This window comes from Pinus tabuliformis, chromosome X (assembly GCF_031772625.1).
Source record: "Pinus tabuliformis cultivar Carrire ecotype Pingquan chromosome X, CPIR1, whole genome shotgun sequence".
In the NCBI taxonomy this organism is placed as follows: Eukaryota; Viridiplantae; Streptophyta; class Pinopsida; order Pinales; family Pinaceae; genus Pinus; species Pinus tabuliformis.
Window position 1 is genome coordinate 1522510004 of NC_142308.1, and position 22635 is coordinate 1522532638.

Consider the following 22635-nt stretch of genomic DNA (forward strand, 5'->3'; position numbering starts at 1 on the left):
CCTTGTTACTCTGCCTGATGGTAAGATCAGGAATATATCTGATGTGTGGTATGTTCCTGGCATTAAGAAGAACCTGATTTCTGTGTCCAAGATTACAGATCAGGACCTCAAGGTAGAATTTTTTAAATCTTATTGCATTATTAAAGATTTGTTGGATCAGATGAAGCCCATTGCTACAGGTATTCGCATAGGAGGACTCTACAAGTTGAATGTGAAAAGTACGCCTCAGCAAGCCTTGATGACGTCAAATAAGTCTGCTGAAAATCTGTTACAGGACAGCAGGTATCCATCATCAATGGTACCTGCTGAGAAGGTAATTGGAGCGCTTCACACCCGAATGCTTCCGTTTCAATTGCTATCCCGGCCCCTAAACCCGAAGAAAATGAAGATCGACTCCGACACCATTCAAAGGGCCCGAGAGTGGATCCGAACAGTAACAATGACTAAGAAAGCAGTGCTGGTGGGATGCAATTATCCAGGAACCAAGGCGGAGCTGAAGGGGTGCGTGAACGATGTGAACAGAATGTACAAATGTCTCTTGGAGCGCTACGGGTTCGAGGAGGAGAACATAAGAGTACTCATAGACACCGATGACAGCTACCCTCAACCCACGGGAGTCAACATCAGGAGGGCCTGGAAAACACTGGTCGAGGGCGCTCGGCCAGGAGACATAATCTTCTTTCACTACAGTGGCCATGGCACTCGCCTGCCTGCTGAAACAGGGGACCAAGATGATACCGGCTATGACGAATGCATTGTGCCCTGTGACATGAATATCATAACAGATGATGACTTTCGCGATTTTATTGATAAGGTCCCAAGGGACTGTTTGTGCACGATAGTTTCAGATTCCTGTCATAGTGGGGGCGTGATTGAGAGGGCAAAGGAGCAAATTGGAGAGAGTACCAAAGATGGGGATGAGCAGCCTGAGCAGAAGAAACACAGTAGATTTGGCTTCAGAGACCTTTTATCTGAGAATGTCCATGATGCCTTTGAGTCTCGAGGTATTCATTTACCTTCCCATCATGAACATAAGGATAGACATGAATTTGATGAAGGAGAAACACGAGAGATAGAATACCGCGGGAGAGGACATGCTAAAAACCGCTCTCTTCCTCTGTCTACCTTGATAGAAATTCTAAATGAGAAAACTGGTCGACATGACATTGATGTTGGGAAAATTAGGCCAGCTCTTTTTGACATATTTGGAGATGATGCAAGCCCCAAGGTGAAGAAGTTTGTTAAGGTTCTTCTGACCAAACTACAATCTGGTGATAATGATGGTGGCCTCCTTGGGGCCATTGGAAATTTGGCTCAGCAATTTTTGAAGCAAAAGTTGGATGGAAGTGATGAGGGTTCTGAGTATGTAAAACCAGCATTGCAGGAGAAAGTTTCAAGTACCCAAGAAGTCTATGCTGGATCTGGCAACAGAGGGCTTCCAGATATGGGAATTTTGGTCAGTGGTTGTCAAACTGACCAGACTTCTGCTGATGCAAATCCCACAGGAACCACAATTCACTAAGCCACTAGGAAGACTGAAGTTTGATTTGTTTAGGGACATTTTAGGTGTGTTTAAAAATCCCTTTCTCCATTAAGGGGGGATGTTAGAAATTAATGGAGAATAGGTTACGTAGTTATGATTTGCTCTTTATTTGAAATTCAGTTCCTATTAATTAGGAATCTGTTTTTTGCCTATGTATCTATTTAATTCCTGATGATTAATGAATAATGCCGAGCAAATGCATTTGCTGGTGGGAGCTCCTGGTGATCTGCACCTGTGAGCTCCCGTGTGTTTGGTCCAAACTTGTGTCTTCTGCATTTCTTATCAGAAGGATGAGGATAGATGACCTCTCCCATCTGAGGTGAAATACTTGTCTTAAGAACCAATGGAGAGCTCGACTTCTCATCTCCATATTCGCATATTCGCGTGTGTTTTCCTTTACGGGTGCACTTGTTGGTTTTTCTGCCATCATCACAAAGCACTTAAAGCTAGAAATAGAAGGAGCCTGATAAGACTCTATCTCGGCGCTGTCAAGAAATCTCTACTCAATGAATCTTACGTAGAGCCCAATTTCGATAATGAATTCTGGAGGTGTCGAGTTCTCACAAAAAGCATTGGCTTGATGCTTAGGTGGAGGCATCGATGGTTTGCTAGACGTTACGTTGTTTTCATTCTGAGTGCATTTACGTGGAAGTGTGAATTTCATAGCAACCGGGTATTCAAAATGGACAAGTTAAATCATTATGGAATTTCCTCGCCCCACCTAGTCACAATCGCTCGGCTCTTGAACTGGATGAGAGTCGGAAAAAATGGAAGTTGACGGTTCTTGCAAATGAGAAAGGTTGGGAATGGATAACGCAACAACATATGTATGTGGGTCTTCTCCATTGAATCATTTTGCTTCAGTATTAAGTAGTGGCCAGGTTTCATTGTATAACATTTCCGTCCTCCTGGGTCTTTTGCAATTGGCGTGTTCGGGGCAGACCACTTTAACTGTAGAGAGTTAAAAAAAATGTTTGCTTTGGTTAAAAAAAAAAAGAGGCTTCTAAAAGGGAGGATCAACTTGCAGATGGAGACATAGATGATGTCAAAGAATATGAAGAAGATTACCAAGGTGTTGAGGGTGATGGGCTACAAAAGAGAGGTTTTTCGAAGCTAGAATTGAAACCTGATCATTTTAACAGACCACTATGGGCCTGCTTTGATGGATGAATATTTCTGAAGACTTTTTCTGCACTTTATAAACAAGCATATAACCTCCCAATTACTATTGTTGAACCTATTTGTAGGCCAGAATCTATGCATGAGTATAATTTGACACCTCATTCATTGTATATTACTATATTGTTGTTTCTGTGGAGCTTGAAACTGGAACAATTATTGATGTACTCAACAAGTTATCAGATACAAAACTTCCCAAAGAGATCAGTGATTTCATTAATGGATCAACAACGAATTACGGAAAATTCAAGCTCATGTTGAAAAAGAATCGTTATTTTCTGGAGTCCCCATATCCAGAGGTTTTGAAGCCCTTGCTTAAGGATTTTTTGATTGCTCGGTCAATAATACATTCATCTGAGGTCTCTGACATAAAGGCAGCAGATATGTTCACATTTATTAAAGCTCCTAATGAAATGGGAGGAAGCCACACAAAACTCATTAGTAGTGAAGACATCACTGCATCGATTGAAGGAAAAGAAACACAATCATTTGAAATTGATCCTGCTCACTGTTGAAAATTTGAAACAACGTTGCTTACCAAATTCTTTGAATTATCCCGTGCTTGAGGAGTATGACTTCAAAAATGATATGTTAACTCTGATTTGAATGTGGAGTTGAAGCCTCAAGCACAACCATGATCATATCAGGATAAAATTCTAAGTAAGATGTTTGGTAATGGTAGAGCAAGGTTTGGCATCATTGTGCTTCCTTGTGGAGGTGTTTATTTTGCTTGTCGCATATGAAACAATTATCTTTTCTTAGCAACAAATGTAGTCTTGCAAATGATATTACCCTCCTAAAATCTCGTCGTTCAGTAGGATCAATGTGTGCTATGTCTGGTGCTAGTGGCATGGTATACATGGAATACAGCTGAGGCAAGCAAGGCATCCAGCGTCAAATGAAATCAAAGCCTTGTGATCCAACCAAGCGAAATAATTTATTTAAGAGGTGTTTTGCTTGACATAAAAATGGAAATGGCACACGGAAGGTTGCATTAATGTTACCTATTCCAGGAGTGAAACTTCTTGCTAAGGAAAGGAAGGAGATTGTTGTTTGACGATGTCCTTAAAATTGATTTCTTATTTGGTTATTGTATACAAACATGCATCATGTTTCGTACATGATATAAAAAAATTGGTTCCAAACGTATGCCAACTTTGGGGAGCATGTAGGTATTTATCTGCAGAAATGAAGTTTGTATTTTCTGTATCATTGCTTGCACATGATAATAGCTTTTACCTCACTTTTGGATGCGAGCTCATTTGTGTAAATTCTCAAACCCTATAAAATCATGGTTTGTTATATGGCTTATTTGACTGGAATATGCATATATAACCACAAAGGTGCTAGGAAGAGTATGATGTGAATGTGCATTGCTTAATGAAAATCGATGTGTGAAGAAAAAAAATAACATAAGATCAATGGAAGAAATTCATGCTAAGTTACTGCAGAGGCAAGAAGCTGCAATCAAACGAGAGAGGGTCATGACATATGCTCTAACTCATCAATCGTTGTATGGCCATGGGAGGAGAATTTTGTATCAAATTATAAAGGTTGGTTTAGAAGGCATTGAAAATGCCTCTAACGTGAAAACATTTGGTTATGAACCTCAATATAAACCGAGCATAAAAGAGGTTGCCTTGCGTTCTGTTAAAGGGGTTTTTCCAGTTTGAAGTGTGCATCCCTTTGTGACTATGTGCTTGGACAGAGAATACACACATATGTTGTTGAGTCAAAGATACATCTACATGTTGGATCAAATATACTAGTATTGTTCATTTTGATAATTTTGGTTGCAGAGTTTGATGGTTGTAGCAGATATTGTGTTTTTCAAGTAATATTGCTACTGTAATTTTATCATGACAGTGTTGTTTTGCAGGGGTAGAGCTTTGAGGATTTGCATGGCTGAGCGAGTCGATTCTTTGTAATAATTAATATTGTGTTTTGAAAATACTTATATTTTTTTGTTTATTAAGCCATGTACTCTCATGTGGTCTAGATAGTCATTATCATGTAAAAAGAGATTCATCCATGGATGCACACTTGTATGCAAGACCTTGGGCCATATACATTGATTTCTTTATCATTGGTCCATTGATGTTTGAGTCCTAGAGTCAGATATGTAATGTTGCAGTTATGTATGAGGCCTTGGAGTCATTTTCAAGCATGTAGAAAACTTATAAAACCATGTAATTTTTTCTTAAGTCCTTTGGTCAAGTGTCGTCTTTTAGTCTTTGAGATGTCATTTTCAGCGACTAGGTCTTCATTGTAGGAAGGTGATGATAGTTAAGGGGAGGATGTATGTTGTATACTTGATGATTTGATTATAGATTGATGATGATGTTAATGATGCTTAGGGGGAGCATGTCTAGTATTTTGTTGTTGATCAGATATGGTTTATGATGTGTTGTTTCTCACACTATATTGTTTTTGATACTCATGTTGTTGTTGGTGGTGGTGCTTATGATGTGTTGTTGTGTTGAGGTTGATGTAGTTGGTGTTGTTGATTGAGTTTATTGTTGCTATGATATATCTTTTTTTTGTTGCCTTATGTTGGTGATCAACGTTGCTTAGTTGTTGTTGCTTCACTTCTTGTCATGCACTCATAGAGGAGAGAGAGAGTGTTTGTTGCTTGGAGATGTATTGTGGTCAGATTTAGCTATTATAGAGGGGGATCTATTGATTATTCGTTTATCACTACGATTAATGAGTTTATCCCTTTTTCATTGATGTCAAAGGGGGTCGACATCAATTGGATGGTTTAGCAAGGGTTTCCACATGGGGGCTTCACTAGGGGAGCAATACCATACCATGTGGGTTCATATTGGAGGATATATTTTGAGGAAAAAATGACATAATATATTGAGCATATAAAGGGGGTAAAGGGTTTTTGTATTGGAAGGTATAAAAAATGGAGCTCAAAGTTAATGAAAAAATACAAAGTAGTATAAAAAATGTAAATGAAAGAATGGATACCTATAATATCTAGTGAAAGTAGGGGTTCTTTAAATTGGGAAGGTGTATTGGGTTCGTATTGGTAGGGGGTTAAATAATGTCATTTTTAGAGGTATTTTCCAATATGTAGTCAAATTAAGGATATTGTTTAGTATGCCATGAATGCACATGATATGTTAGAGTTCGTTGAGTGAAGCCCCCATGGGTTGTCATCAATGCCAAAAGGGGAGATTGTTGGCATCGATAATGCAATTGTTGGTTTAGTTGTTGGATGCAGTGTTGTTGGTCGGCATTGATGTCAACCTGGGCATGTGTTGCAGTTGGATTGAGTGTGGATGAGTGTGACAAATGGTTCTGGAGCAGCTTGGTTTGTGACATACTTGCTTATGTGCAGATGATTGTGTTGCAAGTAGCTTGAGTGATACATGTACTCCTTGATGTATGGGCTTACAGATGTTATGATTATTTTTCATGGCTTGTTAGTTGCATGGTGATTTGACAATTGTGAGGGAATTGGTTTGTGTGTGGAGTAGATATTACCTTGGTACATGTAATTTTGGTTTTGGTATTACCATGGTACAAGTATCCTTGGTATCGACTTAACCATGGTATATGCCTATGGTATTGACTTGAATATGACCATGATACAAGGGTCTGTGGTATTGGAATAACCATGGTACTTACTATGGTATCAACTTGGAGATTACCATGGTACATGTGTCTGTGGTATTGGATAACCATGGTATTTTCGCGTGGTATTCACTTGGAGATTGTTGAGGATATTTTGACAAATGCTTTTGTGAGTGAATTGGGTTGTGTGATTGATGGAGTGAGAGTGTGAGTGGGTGCTATAATCTTTTGTCCAATATATTGCATACATGTAGCTACTTTTAGTAGAGGGTGCATATCAGCTTATTATTTTTGGATTGAGATTAGAGTAGCTATTGGGTTGCTCATGTTGAGAAAGTTTGAGAGCCCAGTTTGAAAATGCATGAAATGTGGTTTGCATGGAGGTTTTGAGGGTGTTAAGGCTCATATTAGACAGTGTGTAGAGAAGGTGGGAGCCTTCTAGATATCAAATCAGAACGAGAAGCATATTTCTCCAAAGTCTAGTCGTATTTGGCGAGGCTCATTGGTCGTGGTGGCTTCTAGCAAACAGGTGTTAATAGAGTCATGAGAGAAGAATCTCTCTATCTAGTGTTGCTAGCAGAACTGTCTTAGTAGTTGAGTCTTCTGGCTAGTGGGTGCTAGCTCCTTTATGTAATAATTTGTCCAGCATAATAGAAGATTTGAGCAGCAGCAGGAGGTGGCTTTTTTCCCTGGAGGGGCGTTTCCACCATAACACTTGTGTCCTTTGTGTGCATTTTTTTTATGTTGTTCTTGTTGTTTATATGTGTTCATTTTATGTTAGATTCATGTGTTAGCTGATGGGTTACTGATTCTGATTTATTTTGGTAAAAGAATTAAAAATTGGATAAATTCTAACACTAATTATTCACCCTCTCCCCACCCACCCCTCTAGTGAGCTCCTTTCCATCATAACATATAAGCTCACTAAATTTCATGCAATGATCTTAGGAACATCTCAAGAATGGGTTTTGTTGTTAAAATGTTGAAAGCAACAATTGAATCATGGCTACCCTTAATGTTTGCATCAACTTGCCATTCTCTTCATTTCTTACACTAATCCCTTATGGTTCCATAACTCCTTTCTTCTACTCTATGCATTGGACTTGCAAAGAATTATTCATATTCTTTACTCCTCACTCCTCCATGTCTTCTTTTAGTTATGCATATTTTGGATCGAAACTTTGGATGAAGTCACCAACACTTTGCTTCCTAATACACACTCAACATGTAGTGGTGGAAAATATTCTTGGTGCTACATGGACTACTAGATATTATCTTCTTCTCCAGTTACCCTTATTTTTGTTATTTTCTTAGCAAAGTATTCTAACCAATATTCCTCTAAAAAGATTTGGACTTGTAGAATTTGGTTTTGCTTCTCCTAGGAAAATGCCTCAAGATGGTCTTTCTTTCCACGGAATGAACATACCTCTTATTACTAATGTATGGCACCTTGATGATCTTTCTTATTGCAACAATGATAAATAAGGGGTCTCTTACTTAATGCAAACCTCATGTTTTTTGTCTCGTTGCTTTAGTTGATTTGTTTGCCACTTCTTTTATGTGTTAGTGTAGGTTGAATCTCTACACTTTTCTCATCACTTCCCTTTCATAATCTACCACAAGGATGGATTGGTGGTGAACAACCACTTGCATTTGATATTTCTCTTTCTTCTAATGAATACAATAATTCTATCATGTATTGTTTTCTTTACAAATGAGATCTTGGTGTTTAGTGTGTTTTTATTCCTACCATTGAAACTCAGACCTTAATGCTTGACTCTTTATTGACCTATAATTGGATTGAGGATATCTTTTGTTCTCTTCCCTAGACCTTGTCAATTATATCCCATGTACGTTATCAATTTTGAACTAATTCGTATGATATGCTTTTCAAATTAAACCAAATATTTTTTAGAAATGCCTAAGGAAGGTGATTTTTCCAAATTTGTCTCGATCAAGGTGTCGATCTCAGTAGTGGTGGAATTTTGCTTTGCTTTCTTAGTGTTTTGGAAAACTACATGTAGCTTTTTAATTGCTTCTTTCTCCTCAGCCGACACTAATCATAGTTAACCCATCATTTGAGTGAGAATATCATCTTGCCGAAGATCTTGTCTCTCAAATCATCTTATTAGCAATCGTGGCAGTTTCACCAAGGTAAGAGTTATTTTTCATGTTTTCCATATATTGGTTAAACATTTATGCGTTCTCCTTCAAGTGCCTATTCTCTTCTTGAATCTGCACATTTATGGCTTACAAGTGTTCTAACTTTTTTTTTTTGCTTTAGCCATGTTGACTTTGTTTTCTCTTCAATTTTTTGGCAATTGCGTCACAAATTAGTATCCAACTTCTTTTGATATCTTATGATCCATAGCCATGGGACTAATAGCCCACTTACTTCATGAACATGTGCACTTTGTGGAATTACTTTTATCTTCTATGTTCCTTGGTCTTGTGTTGGGAAATAGTTCCCTGAATTACTTATATATGACTTATATTCTTAGTGATTTCTAAGTGAAACTACTCTACAACACTATTCAAGATAGTTAAGGTTGCATGTTCTTGAATGTAAGTCAAAAAATGAACTCCATAAACTAAACACTTTCATTCTATTTTGAATGAAGAAGTAATTAAAGTGATGGACTTAAATATCAATGCAATGGTTTGCAAGAATATTTATGGTTGATTAGCATCAAAACCATTTCTTCTAGATTATAAACAACTTTATTATAAATCCAAGTGTAATCTAGGGAGAATTGGAGTCTTGTGGTTGCACATATACATGAGACTAAGTGTAAATTGCCTCTAATGATTAGCATCGAATTTGACATTACAAGTAAGGAACCTGTTGTGGCTAGCATCAACCCCCCCTCTCATTTAGTGTCATTCGAAATACTATATGTATGGGGACCCTTAGTTATAAAATCCAGGAAAAAACAAACTAGTGCTTAAATTCCCTTTCCGCAAATAAAGTTACCATCATAAGCTTAGGAGGCTCCTTTGAAAATTCTTAAGATCTAAGTTTATGATAAGGTAAAAATCTTTAAAATCGCATTGTAAAAAGATAGTGGGATGTCACCTTACAAGCACAATCCCAACATTTGCGAGATCGCGAAAATGAACAAACATCGCGTCGCATTCAACGAAACTTACATGAAACATTCCAAAGATTGCCGATATGCGATGACTCCGATCGCAAGATCGCATCTCGCAAGAAACAGGTTAAAGAAGTTTGTCATACATAAAACTCCTGCGATCTGCGATATTGCGATATCGCGATTTCACGATAAAACGATGTCGCGATGTCAGGCTAGATCAACGCTGCGATGTGGTGTTTTTGCGATTCTGCGATGTTGCAATATTGCGATCTGCGATGTTGCGAAGCAAATCGCAAAATCGCTCCATCGCAGATCTTTCAGGCACGTAAATCAAGAAAAGTATTTTCCATAAATTGACACATGGTTATGCGCTGTAAATGCTAATAAAGAAGTTAGTTGTCAATTATTAATAGAATATGAGTGCGTTCTTTTCGAAGAATCATTTCACGTAAGGTGGTGTATTTGATATATTTGCGGCATTTGAAACCTCTCCCATCACCCTTCCTTGTCATTCATTTCTACCTCACTTGTGGATTGCAGGAATGGAGAACAGAGGACCATACAAAGCAATACGCAGTTTGAAATGGGAAAGAAAAACAAAGCCCAGAGCTCCAAAGAAAAGGAAATGGCACCTTTGTATATAGACACAGCTTGTAACAGAGACGCGAGAATAGCTACATGGGAAGGCATGTATAATCTGCTCGAAGAGGAGAATCCCAGAATAATGGAAGTTACTGCTGTTGCAGGATCACAAAGTCCTTCTGAAGCATCCCTAACAGAGCTAGCTTGCTCATTCTTACACCGGATAGCAGCAAGACCAAAAATCCTCCCATACACAGACATGGTCAAGTGGATACTGGATAGTGCAGAAATCAGAAATAGACAGTTCAAAGTTCATGGTCAAGGACTTATTGGTTCATTTGTCGCGCAGGATTTAAAGCTCATGTATCATCTACCTGAGCCACAGGCAACTTATAACAAGCAATTCATGGAGAAATTCGTAAAAGAAAATCAGGACCTGGCAGAAACCACCAAAGACTGGTCCAGGAGAGATAAAACACTGAAGAAAGATAAACACGATATGTACAGTACTGGTTCCCTTACCTCCCCATATTGCTTTGCTGCTGCCATGCTCTGTAGAATATTTGGAATGCCAGATATCAACAAATTTTCATCCGAATGGCTACCATTATTGGATGCTGCCACAAATGCCACTATTGTAGATTGGGCCAAAATTTTATCTGATAACCTAGTCACGACCATTGTCAGTTACCGGTCCAAAAGAGCTGCGGCCCAGAGAATTTATCCTCCTTTTTACCTATCTGCATATATTATGGATTCAATATGTTATGTTTCTAAGTTTCCTGTTATGGGTTGGAAGTGGACCACTCAAGACCCCTTACCCATCCATGTCTATCATAAAGAATTGTGGGACTCTCAGTTCACTCCATACTTCTACCAAATTTGTCATGGAATTATGTTGCCCTTGTACAGAATGTTGTATGATAAAGACCCCCCGAGGTGCTCACCTGAAGCAGAGGTAGACATCCTCCCTGTTGCAAGATGGTTCGGGGAGGAATTGTTTACTTATGTCAGGGTATTTGGAAGTACTGCACCCCCTCATGTCCTACCTTTGTATATCCCTGATAAACTCTTAGCTCGAGAGATTGCATATCAAACTTGTGGGGAAGGTGGCCTAACTAAAGATTTAAAGGACAAAAAGAAGGCCATCTGGCCACAGTTTCCTGTAGCCTGTGGGGCCTTTTCGCTATTTGATGTAGGCCACGCATTCACGGAAGTACAGAATATGACGTGTTTACAACTATTCAAATTCCCGGGAAGGCCATTTGACCCTAATGAGGTTGCCCAGAATTTCACAACTACAGTCAAGATAAAGGTGTTCTTTGGAAAAAAGGATTTATTTGATGATATATTCCAACAGAAAAGCACACTTCAAGAAATTCTGCATGCAGCCCAATTGCAGTTATCGCCAGAAGATTTCCAAAAGTTCATAATATACAGAGAAAGAAGGTTAGCCAGTATTCCTCTAGAGAAACTACGCCTATCCTCAAGAGAACCAACTCCAAGTGTTAGTCTCAGTGGGAGTTCAAGCACTAACGGATCTAAATCCAAGTCTGAACAAGAAATGCCTGAACACTCTAAAAGATCCGGAAATGAGCAGGATAGGAGCGAAGGGTCAGTAAAGGATACTGCCCAGTCAATGGAACTTCTACATCAGCAGGTTATTGCCTCCCCGCAAAGAGATCCTCCTCCTCTCATCATTCAAACACCGCCAATCACAACCGAATTAGATAAAGAATGGGAAAACTTCAATAAACTGATCAATCTTGAAGGACCAGCCATAAAAACACCTGTGAGCAATGCACAGGTAGCAAAAGAAGTAGTCACAACAACAGTCAGTGATGTCTCAGATATGGAGCATATTCTTGTTGCCCCATCTTCTGAGCTTATACTCAACATAGAAGAAATTCCCCCTCTAGATATATTTTATAGCCCACATCATAAAGCAGTGGTAAGAAGACAGAGAAAGAAAAGGAAATTGGAAAATAAACTCTCTCAAGATGCAGAACAATTGGACGTCTTGTGGAAAGATCCCGCTAGCAATCCTACTGAAAATCTCACCAAACTATCTCATAGCCAGTGGATGATTGTCAAGTGTATCATAAATGCGGCCAAAAAAATGGCACCAGCTCTTGTCGATTCTGTTTTCTCAGCTCAGCTAAAAGCAGAAGTCAGCCAACCGACTCTCCTTAAACAGATGTTGCATACGTGCAATTTTAAAGACCAAGTACAGAAGTAGTTTGATTTTAGGTTCAGTTCTAGCTTTAATTTTGTTTTATTTTCCTAGAAACGGGATGGTCATTTAAACTGCATCCTGAATTTTTGTAAATAAGTTATTTAGATAGTAGTATTTAAACCCTTCTCATGCATTTAGAGAAGGGTCCAGAAATTTATCAAAAACTTGTCCTCGGAACATGCACTTTTGCACCCTCAGAGGAGGTTTTGGTGAATGAATGGAACATGATTTGTTGATGTTTGCATTTGATATCTGCTACTGATGTTGCACTTCTGTACTCTTAGTGGATGTTAGAGCAAAGAGAGATAAATCATTGTTGCTTGAAGCTCATGAGTAGGACTAGTCATAAATGGTACTTTTATCTCTTGACAATTTCTGCTTATGTGTTAAAGTGATATACAGTTTTTATTTGTTTATGTATTATTGCATGAATGCCTGAGTTATCATTTGGCACTTTTGTACGGTGATAGCTATTTATTTATGCTTAATGTATGAATAGCTCATTATGCGATATGTTTTTCACAACTATTTTGTCTAACTTTTTATGCGAAGTGGTTCATCATTATTGATTTCTTTTCTCATAATAGTTGAATGATCTTTATTACCAGTTGTTATTGAAATCTTTCTAGATCGCATAATAGAAGAATTACATCCCGGGTTAGTATAGACGTAGGTGTTGCTGCTTATTAGATTACAATAGCATAGCATTAGATTAAATTTAGAACTAGAATATCTTAATTAGGAACTGTTAGATCAGGAACATCAAATTCTACACACACACACTCATAGATTGGGAAACTGGTCCCATATCCCCAGTCAGACCCGTTATACCAAACGGATAAGGAGCTGCCAACCAAGGTCCGGACCGAGCAGTATCCCCCTTGTTGTAGACCCGATTTCCGGGGCTTCAACATATTTGGCGCTAGAAGGAGGGCCTGAAACAGGTTGTCTGATGGGGTTTGTTTTCAATTTTAATATTTGAATTACTATGGCCTCTCTTAAACTTCCAATCTGGAGTTGCATCCATGTACGTGCATCTTCCAACACTCCACCCGAAGTGGTAAGACTCTTGTCTCAGGTAAAATTCAATGGTAAGAGAAATTCTTCTGCTTTTAATCATGCCCTTCAATTTGTTCAAAATGTTTCAAATTCAAATTTTCAAGGAATTGATGAAGGCATTTTATGCAGAATTTTTACTCTCACATTTGTAGCAGAAGCTAGAAACTGGTGTAGAACCCTTCTGGTTGCCTCAATTCACAGCTGGGATCAATTTGTCACGGTTTTCGTTTGTAAATTTGACTGCTATGATTATGATCAGGTATATGATGAAATTGAGTATCTACGAAAAGAAGATGAATCTGTTAGAGATTTTAATATTCGATTTCATCTGAATTGTTTGAAATTTGATGTGGAAAATGAACCCGTAAGTGAAGAATCACTAGATTGTGTTGATCATAATTATTCTCTGCCTCCTATCCCCGATCCATATGAAATTATTCCAAGCTTTGTTCAATTCCCTTCTAACATAAATAAAAAATCCAATTTGGATGTGCAAATAAATTGTGATGAAGAAGTTTCCCAAAGCTTAGAGGATATTTCTGATCCAATACAAGAAGACAAAGGCAGCAATTTTGGAAGAAAGGACGCCTTGGAATCGGGAAGCAACCTTGAGGCAAATTCAGAAAATATGATCACAACCCAACAAATGCAAATGCCAAGGTTAGAACAGCAAAGTAATTTTCTTCCAAAAAACATGAGCACACAAAGGTATGATCTAAAACCTGAAATCTACGATGAACATAATGCACAAGAATTTTCAAAAAGAGATATTTTTAAATGCATTATTTCAGAGTCACATTTTTCTCTCTATCCTGATATTTTTAATGATGGTAATTTTTCCCCTAGCAGTATTAATGATATTTCAGAAAATACAGAGGCTGATCTAAATAAATCACCATTAAGTTTTCAAGATAGAGAAGCAGTTATAGAACATTCTTTTGCCATTAACGAAAATGAAAGGCTTGTCCCTCCTTGTTTGAATACACTGGATGAAACTGAAGGGGAATCTAGAGAATATTGTGAAGTCATTTACGATAATTACTTTGATATTGAAGATGTTGATTTATCTCGAGAGAATCATCAGAAACTTCAAAAGACAAATGAGAATGAGAGGTATTCTGAAATCATTTCAAGCCATCCTCATTCTAAAGCAGCAGATCATCTGCATGATTTCACTATCCAAGAAAGTATTCCAATCTATGATTCCTATCATGATCAAGCTTTCACGCCCGTTCATAATCATAACTTACTCTCTACTTCACAAGATGGAGTTCGAAATTACTCGAATTCCATAATTCTGGCCAATCCTTGTGAAAGAGAGAATATTTCAAAACCATCCCAATTGTGCTATAACACTAGTTGTACAGATAGTCATTGCATTCTATTCCGTTTGCACCCATTTTGTATAAAATCAGAATTAGCTTTAGATTTTAATTTTCAGACTTTTAATATATTACGCTGGCATATTGAGCACCTTACTATCAGACATTCCAGTGATGTGTTGCCCTGTTGGAAAGTTGAAGTTTTTCGAAAGAATGTAGAGCTGTTTCAGTTCCAATTTCAATCATTGTCAATGTTTTATCAAAAGCTTCTATCTTATCCAAGACAATATCAACAAAAGGATGTATTTTTAGAAACTTGCCAGCAATCCAATTTAATTGATAATTTTCCTTTGAAAGATTTCCATCCATTCTTCATTGATCCATTCAAAGAAATATTTTTGGAAACTTTTCTTTCACCGGAAATTGTCGAAAGTATAACTTTCACGCATAACATTAATAATATGATACAGGCTGTTAAATCCAAAAATCCATATCTTCAATCTAGCCTGTCATCTCTTTCCTTGAATGTTTATCAATCCGTAATAGAGTTCCATCCAGAATTCTATGATCCAATAGGTAATCAATTGGAAAGAAAATTTCATAAGAAGGAGATTTCAAGTAAAATTCTAACAATAATTGTGCATTCTAATTCCATATTTAATGTTCTTAGTTCACCAAAAACTTTATTTCGAGTACTAATATTTGAAATGTGTATATGTGTAGGAATAAAAATGAGAGAATGGTTACACTGGAAATATGACTATACCTAGTCAATTTCATGTATATAGTTAAAATAGGAGTAGAATTAATTTAGTTAGTTTGTTATGTTTAACAGTCCGCAGGTAAAAAATAAAGGAAGTAATTAGCCCTTTTCATTTCATATAAATATCCAAGGGAATAGTTACCTCTCATCTTCTTTAAATATATCTTTCATAATAAAGACCAGTCGTGAGTGGTTACATTAGGCATTTACGAAAAAGACACCAATTCTCTTTCAGATTTTGATTTTTCGCTTGTATAAATAGAAAATCTTTTGGAAAATGGATTTTTATTATTGATAGATACAGTTAAAGACTCTAGCCTAGATATGATACTAGTTTCAACTCCATAAAGTTTGATGAAGACAACCTTTAGTGAAGAAATTGTTTTATCTTAGTACAATGAAAGGTATCAATAACAAAATAAAGATTCTCTGTAGAACAGTTGTTTCCAAAAAACTCTACTATTTTCGTCCAGAGCTATCTTAAGGAAACAATGACTTCCTCCCTGCTAAGAAGATCACAACTTTCAGAGGAACAACCCAAGGATACACTTCATCTTGAAGAATAAGAGGTCTCATCACGAGCCGGCTTATCATAATCACAGATATTATAACTTGCTGACTATGCCAAATACTGTACACCACAACAGGGCAATGACTCAAGATTGTTGCAATCAAAAGACAAGGGCTCTCATCAAGAGCCAGCTTGTTCAGCAAAGTTATAAATCAAGTGAATGACTGTGTCATAAATTTGGCCACCAAACCAAGACATTGTTCTTTAAGAATAAAAAAGAAAATCAAATCTATGAGTGTGGATGTGGATTCTTCTTTGAAAGTTGTAGGTTGCTTTAAGTAGGATACAGGATCATTGCTGGGTAATAGGTAACCCTGTCGAGGCTATAAGCGCCTGCTGGCAGCAGAGGCTCTACCTACGACAAATGAGCATATTTAAAAATTGGTTTACAGAGAAGACTTTGTTTTATCTTTACAAGACCAAGTAATGACTGATGTAAATACAAGGGCTAGCCTAAGGAAGCAAATAATCAAAGCTGAAAACAGTTGAGACAAAGTGTCGTTGACAGGTTAGAACATAATGTACTTTATCTTTTCATAATGAAGTTTAACTTTCTGAAAGTTTTTTTTTTCTGTTTTGGAAGTTTAGAAAATTCAATAGGAAAAAAAATAGAGATAATTGGTTCTTCCAAGTGAATCGCCAATTGTTGTGGCCAGCAACAACCCCCCTCTCATTTAGTGTCATTCGAAATACTATATGTATGGGGACCCTTAGTTATAAAATCCAGGAAAAAACAAACTAGTGCTTAAATTCCCTTTCCGCAAATAATGTTACCATCATAAGCTTAGGAGGCTCCTTTGAAAATTCTTAAGATCTAAGTTTATGATAAGGTAAAAATCTTTAAAATCGCATTGTAAAAAGATAGTGGGATGTCACCTTACAAGCACAATCCCAACATTTGCGAGATCATGAAAATGAACAAACATCGCATCACATTCAGCGAAACTTACATGAAACATTCTGAAGATTGCCGATATGCGATGACTCCGATCGCAAGATCGCATCTCGCAAGAAACAGGTTAAAGAAGTTTGTCATACATAAAACTCCTGCGATCTGCGATATTGCGATATTGCGATTTCACGATAAAACGATGTCGCAATGTCAAGCTAGATCAATGCTGCGATGTGGTGTTATTATGATTCTGCGATTTTGCGATATTGCGATCTACGATGTTCCGAAGAAAATCGCAAAATCACTCCATCGCAGATATTTGGGGCACGTAAATCAAGAAAAGTATTTTCCATAAACTGACACACGGCTATGCGCTGTAAATGCTAATAAAGAAGTTAGTTGTCAGTTATTAATAGAATATGAGTGCGTGCTTTTCGAAGAATCATTTCACGTAAGGTGGTGTATTTGGTATGTCTGCGGCATTTAAAACCTCTCCCATCACCCTTCCTTGTCATTCATTTCTACCTCACTTGTGGATTGCAGGAACGAAGAACAGAGGACCATACAAAGCAATACGCAGTTTGAAATGGGAAAGAAAAACAAAGCCCCGAGCTCCGAAGAAAAGGAAATGGCACCTTTGTATACAGACACGGCTTGTAACAGAGACGCGGGAATAGCTACATGGGAAGGCATGTATAATCTGCTCGAAGAGGAGAATCCCAGAATAATGGAAGTTACTGCTGTTGCAGGATCACAGAGTCCTTCTGAAGCATCCCTAACAGAGCTAGCTTTCTCATTCTTACACCGGATAGCAGCAAGACCAAAAATCCTCCCATACACAGACATGGTCAAGTGGATACTGGATAGTGCAGAAATCAGAAATAGACAGTTCAAAGTTCATGGTCAAGGACTTATTGGTTCATTCGCCGCGCAAGATTTAAAGCTCATGTATCATCTGCCCGAGCCACAGGCAACTTATAACAAGCAATTCATGGAGAAATTCATAAAATAAAATTAGGACCTGACAGAAACCACCAAAGACTAGTCCAAGAGAGACGAACTGTGGAAGAAAGATAAACACGGTATGTACAGTACTGGTTCCCTTACCTCCCCATATTGCTTTGCTACTGCCATGCTCTGTAGAATATTTGGAATGCCAGATATCAACAAATTTTCATCCGAATGGCTACCATTATTGGATGCTGCCATAAATGCCACTATTGTAGATTGGGCCAAAATTTTATCTGATAACCTAGTCACGACCATTGTCAGTTACTGGTCCAAAGGAGCTGCGTCCCAGAGAATTTATCCTCCTTTTTACCTATCTACATATATTATGGATTCAATATGTTATGTTTCTAAGCTTCCTGTTATGGGTTGGAAGTGGACCACTCAAGACCCCTTACCCATCCATGTCTATCATAAAGAATTGTGGGACTTTGAGTTCACTCCATACTTCTACCAAATTTGTCATGGAATTATGCTGCCCTTGTACAAAATGTTGTATGATAAAGACCCCCCGAGGTGCTCGCCTGAAGCAGAGGTAGACATCCTCCCTGTCGCAAGATGGTTCGGGGAGGAATTGTTTACTTATGTTAGGGTATTTGGAAGTACTGCACCCCCTCATGTCCTACCTTTGTATATCCCTGATAAACTCTTAGCTCGAGAGATTGCATATCAAACTTGTGGGGAAGGTGGCCTAACTAAAGATTTAAAGGACAAAAAGAAGGCCATCTGGCCACAATTTCCTGTAGCATGTGGGGCCTTTTCGCTATTTGATGTAGGCCACGCATTCACGGAAGTACAGAATATGACGTGTTTACAACTATTCAAATTCCCGGGAAGGCCATTTGACCCTAATGAGGTTGCCCAGAATTTCACAACTACAGTCAAGATAAAGGTATTATTTGGAAAAAAGGATTTATTTGATGATATATTCCAATAGAAAAGCACACTTCAAGAAATTCTGCACGCAGCCCAATTGCAATTATCTCCAGAAGATTTCCAAAAGTTCATAATATACAGAGAAAGAAGGTTAGCCAGTATTCCTCTAGAGAAACTACGCCTATCCTCAAGAGAACCAACTCCAAGTGTTAGTCTTAGTGGGAGTTCAAGCACTAACAGATCTAAATCCAAGTCTGAACAAGAAATGCTCGAACACTCTAAAAGATCCAGAAATGAGCAAGATAGGAGCGAAGGGTCAGTAAAGGATACTGCCCAGTCAATGGAACTTCTACATCAGCAGGTTATTGCCTCCCCGCAAAGAGATCCTCCTCCTCTCATCATTCAAGCACCGCCAGTCACAACCGAATTAGATAAAGAATGGGAAACCTTCAATGAACTGATCAATCTTGAAGGACCAGCCATAAAAACACCTGTGAGCAATGCACAGGTAGCAAAAGAAGTAGTCACAACAACAGTCAGTGATGTCTCAGATATGGAGCATATTCCTGTTGCCCCATCTTCTGAGCTTATACTCAACATAGAAGAAATTCCCCCTCTGGATATATTTTATAGCCCACAGCATAAAGCAGTGGTAAGAAGACAGAGAAAGAAAAGGAAATTGGAAAATACACTCTCTCAAGATGCAAAACAATTGGACGTCTTGTGGAAAGATCCTGCTAGCAATCCTACTGAAAATCTCACCAAACTATCTCAGATCGCAGGAGCATACGCCTCTGCGACTATTGATAAAGCATCTAAGGTACAGCAGTTGTTAAAAGAAAGGGAAGACCAGATACAAGTACTGCAACAACAGTTGCAGCAAGCTAACACCAATAATGAAGCACAGAAACATCTTGAAAAGTTGCAGTAGGACTTCCAGCAAATGTAGATAGGATATCAGAAAAGTTTGGATGAGAAAGGAAAGTAGTTACAGGATTTACAAGAGATGCACAAAGATGACCCTAAGCTTACAGAGTTTATTACGGAGTCTATTTCCTTGAATGAACAATTACTATAGCAGCAAGAAGTGTTGGGCCAAAAGATATCACAGTGGAGTTATTATTGTGAAATTAGTGATAAAACCACTAATCAAGTGGTAGATTTACGAAGTGACTATGATCTGATTGATAAACGGGTGACTGAGTATTTGGCTTGGCAAGATAAAGACGAGGGAAGAAGAGTAGGTGCACCAAGGATAAATGAAAACCATAAAGAAATGCTCTTTAACAAATGGGACGAGCAAATCAGGGAGGCAGAACAAGCGGCAGAAGGAGCAGCCACGGCAGCAAGCAGTCTTATTGATTGTGTAAATGAAAATTTGCACAAGGAAAATTTGATCGCAGAGACCACTCCAGGATATTTACCGAACGCATAGCAACTAGAGGCAGAATGGAAACAGAGAGCGCAAGAAAAGGCAAAAGCAATTCAAGGGCTGAGCAAGTTAAACTGGGAATATTACTAGGCATACTTGGTAAGGCCACATAGCCAGTGGATGACTGTCAAGTGTATCATAAATGTGGCCAAAAAAATGGCACCAGCTCTCATTGATTCTGTTTTCTCAGCTCAGCTAAAAGCAGAAGTCAGCCAGCCGACTCTCCTTAAACAGATGTTGCATACGTGCAATTTTAAACACCAAGTACAGAAGTAGTTTGATTTTAGGTTTAGTTTTAGCTTTAAATTTGTTTTATTTTCCTAGAAATAGGACGGTCATTTAAACCGCATCCTAAATTTTTGTAAATAAGTTATTTAGTTAGTAGTATTTAAACCCTTCTCATGCATTTAGAGAAGGGTCCAGAAATTTATCAAAAACTTGTCCTCAGAACATGCACTTTTGCACCCTCATAGGAGGTTTTGGTGAATGAATGGAACATGATTTGTTGATGTTTGCATTTGATATCTGCTACTGATGTTGCACTTTTGTACTCTTAGTGGATGTTAGAGCAAAGAGAGATAAATCATTGTTGCTTGAAGCTCATGAGTAGGACTAGTCATAAATGGTACTTTTATCTCTTGACCATTTCTGCTTATGTGTTAAAGTGATATACAGTTTTTAGTTGTTTATGTATTATTGCATGAATTCCTGAGTTATCATTTGGCACTTTTGTACGGTGATAGCTATTTATTTATGCTTAATGTATGAATAGCTCATTCTGCGATATGTTTTTCACAACTGTTTCGTCTAAATTTTTATGCGAAGTGGTTCATCCTTATTGATTTCTTTTCTCATAATAGCTGAACGATCTTTATTACCAGTTGTTATTTGAAATCTTTGTAGATCGCATAATAGAAGAATTACATCCCGGGTTAGAATAGACTTAGATGTTGCTGCTTATTAGATTACAGTAGCATAGCATTAGATTAAATTTGGAATTATAATATCTTAATTACGAATTGTTAGATCAGGAACATCAAATTCTACACACACACACTCATAGATTAGGAAATCGGTCCCATATCCCCAGTCGGACCCGCTATACCAAATGGATAAGGAGCTGCCAACCAAGGTCCGGACCGGGCGGGTATCCCCCTTGTTGTAGACCCGATTTCCGAGGCTTCAACAAAACCCAAGGAGTGAGCCATTTTCAAACTAATTAACTCTTTACAACCTATTTATGGATGGACACATAGTCAATGTTTAAATGTATGTTTGGTGATCGAGTCATAAGCCCTTAAATGCAAAATCTTCAATAACATTATTAACTAGTTATTAGCTAGGAAAAATGGTTTGGATACAAATCAACCATAAACATACCTACAAATAATAACACTAGTTAGTTTAACTCCACCGCTACTTCTTAATTTGAAAAATAACGCAAATGTTTGGTTCTTAGAATTCGTTACAACTTAAATCTATGGTCACCATTTCCATCCATTGAAAACACTTGGACTTAAAAACATGTACAAATTTAGTTATTCTAACATTATTGAGTTGAATAACCACCCATACAAATACAAGAATAAGCAATTATAATCAATTTATGAATTCAATAACCAACCGAAGGACAACGCTAAGATCTGAACTCAAGACTTGAAAATCTCAAACATATAACGAATTCCCAAAGTGACTTGAAGCAGTTATAATCAATTTATGAATTCAATAACTAACCCAAGTAACAACAATAAGATCTGAACTCAATATTTGAAAATCTAAAACATATAACTAATTCCCAAAGTGACTTGAATTTGGTACGTGGTGCCTTCCCAAATGAAAGGATGGTCTCGTAAGACGCTTCCACTCTTAAAAATCTTGCACAATTATGAGGAATGGGACAAATATTTTAATGACAGTTCCAAATGAATGAACCATGAATAGGAAAATGCCTTAAAGTAATTAATTAATAAGTAGCACACAATCATTTTAGATATAGTTTCATAGTGTACTATCTGTAATTATCTCATAAGCCTTATGTGCAAATTGGTCGTGGCTGCCCATGGTTCCAAAGATTAAAACAGATTTATTTTTAAATTGAATTTAGAAACTTATCCATTAGCATGTAACAATTTCGTAATATCTCTCCAATTAAGAAAGAAATGGATTGTTTTGTGGATAAATCTCTTCTACCAATAGAAGCAATCTCCCTGGGTTCAGTGGCTTAACTTAGAAACATCCAGACAAAATACAATGTCTTTCCCTAGAGATATTTGAAACATAAGAAGAATACTTACTTGGAATCAAATGCAAGATTCCTTATCCTCTTCACTTGCTCTCTCAAGCCCCAACTTTGACTTCCAAAAGTAATACTTGTAAATCAACAAAAATAAATAAAGAGACAAAAATAGACAATATGATATATTCAAATAACTCTAAACAATATATTAAAGAATCTTATTCTACACATGTAAAAGTAAAGACATAATGTATGG

The 22635-nt window shown here is 37.5% G+C and overlaps 1 pseudogene; it reads left to right on the plus strand.

Annotated features, from left to right (window-relative positions):
- Nucleotides 1–400: 400 nt before the first annotated feature.
- Nucleotides 401–1522, plus strand: LOC149145842 (metacaspase-4 pseudogene; annotated as a pseudogene).
- The last annotated feature ends 21113 nt before the right edge of the window (nt 1523–22635 follow it).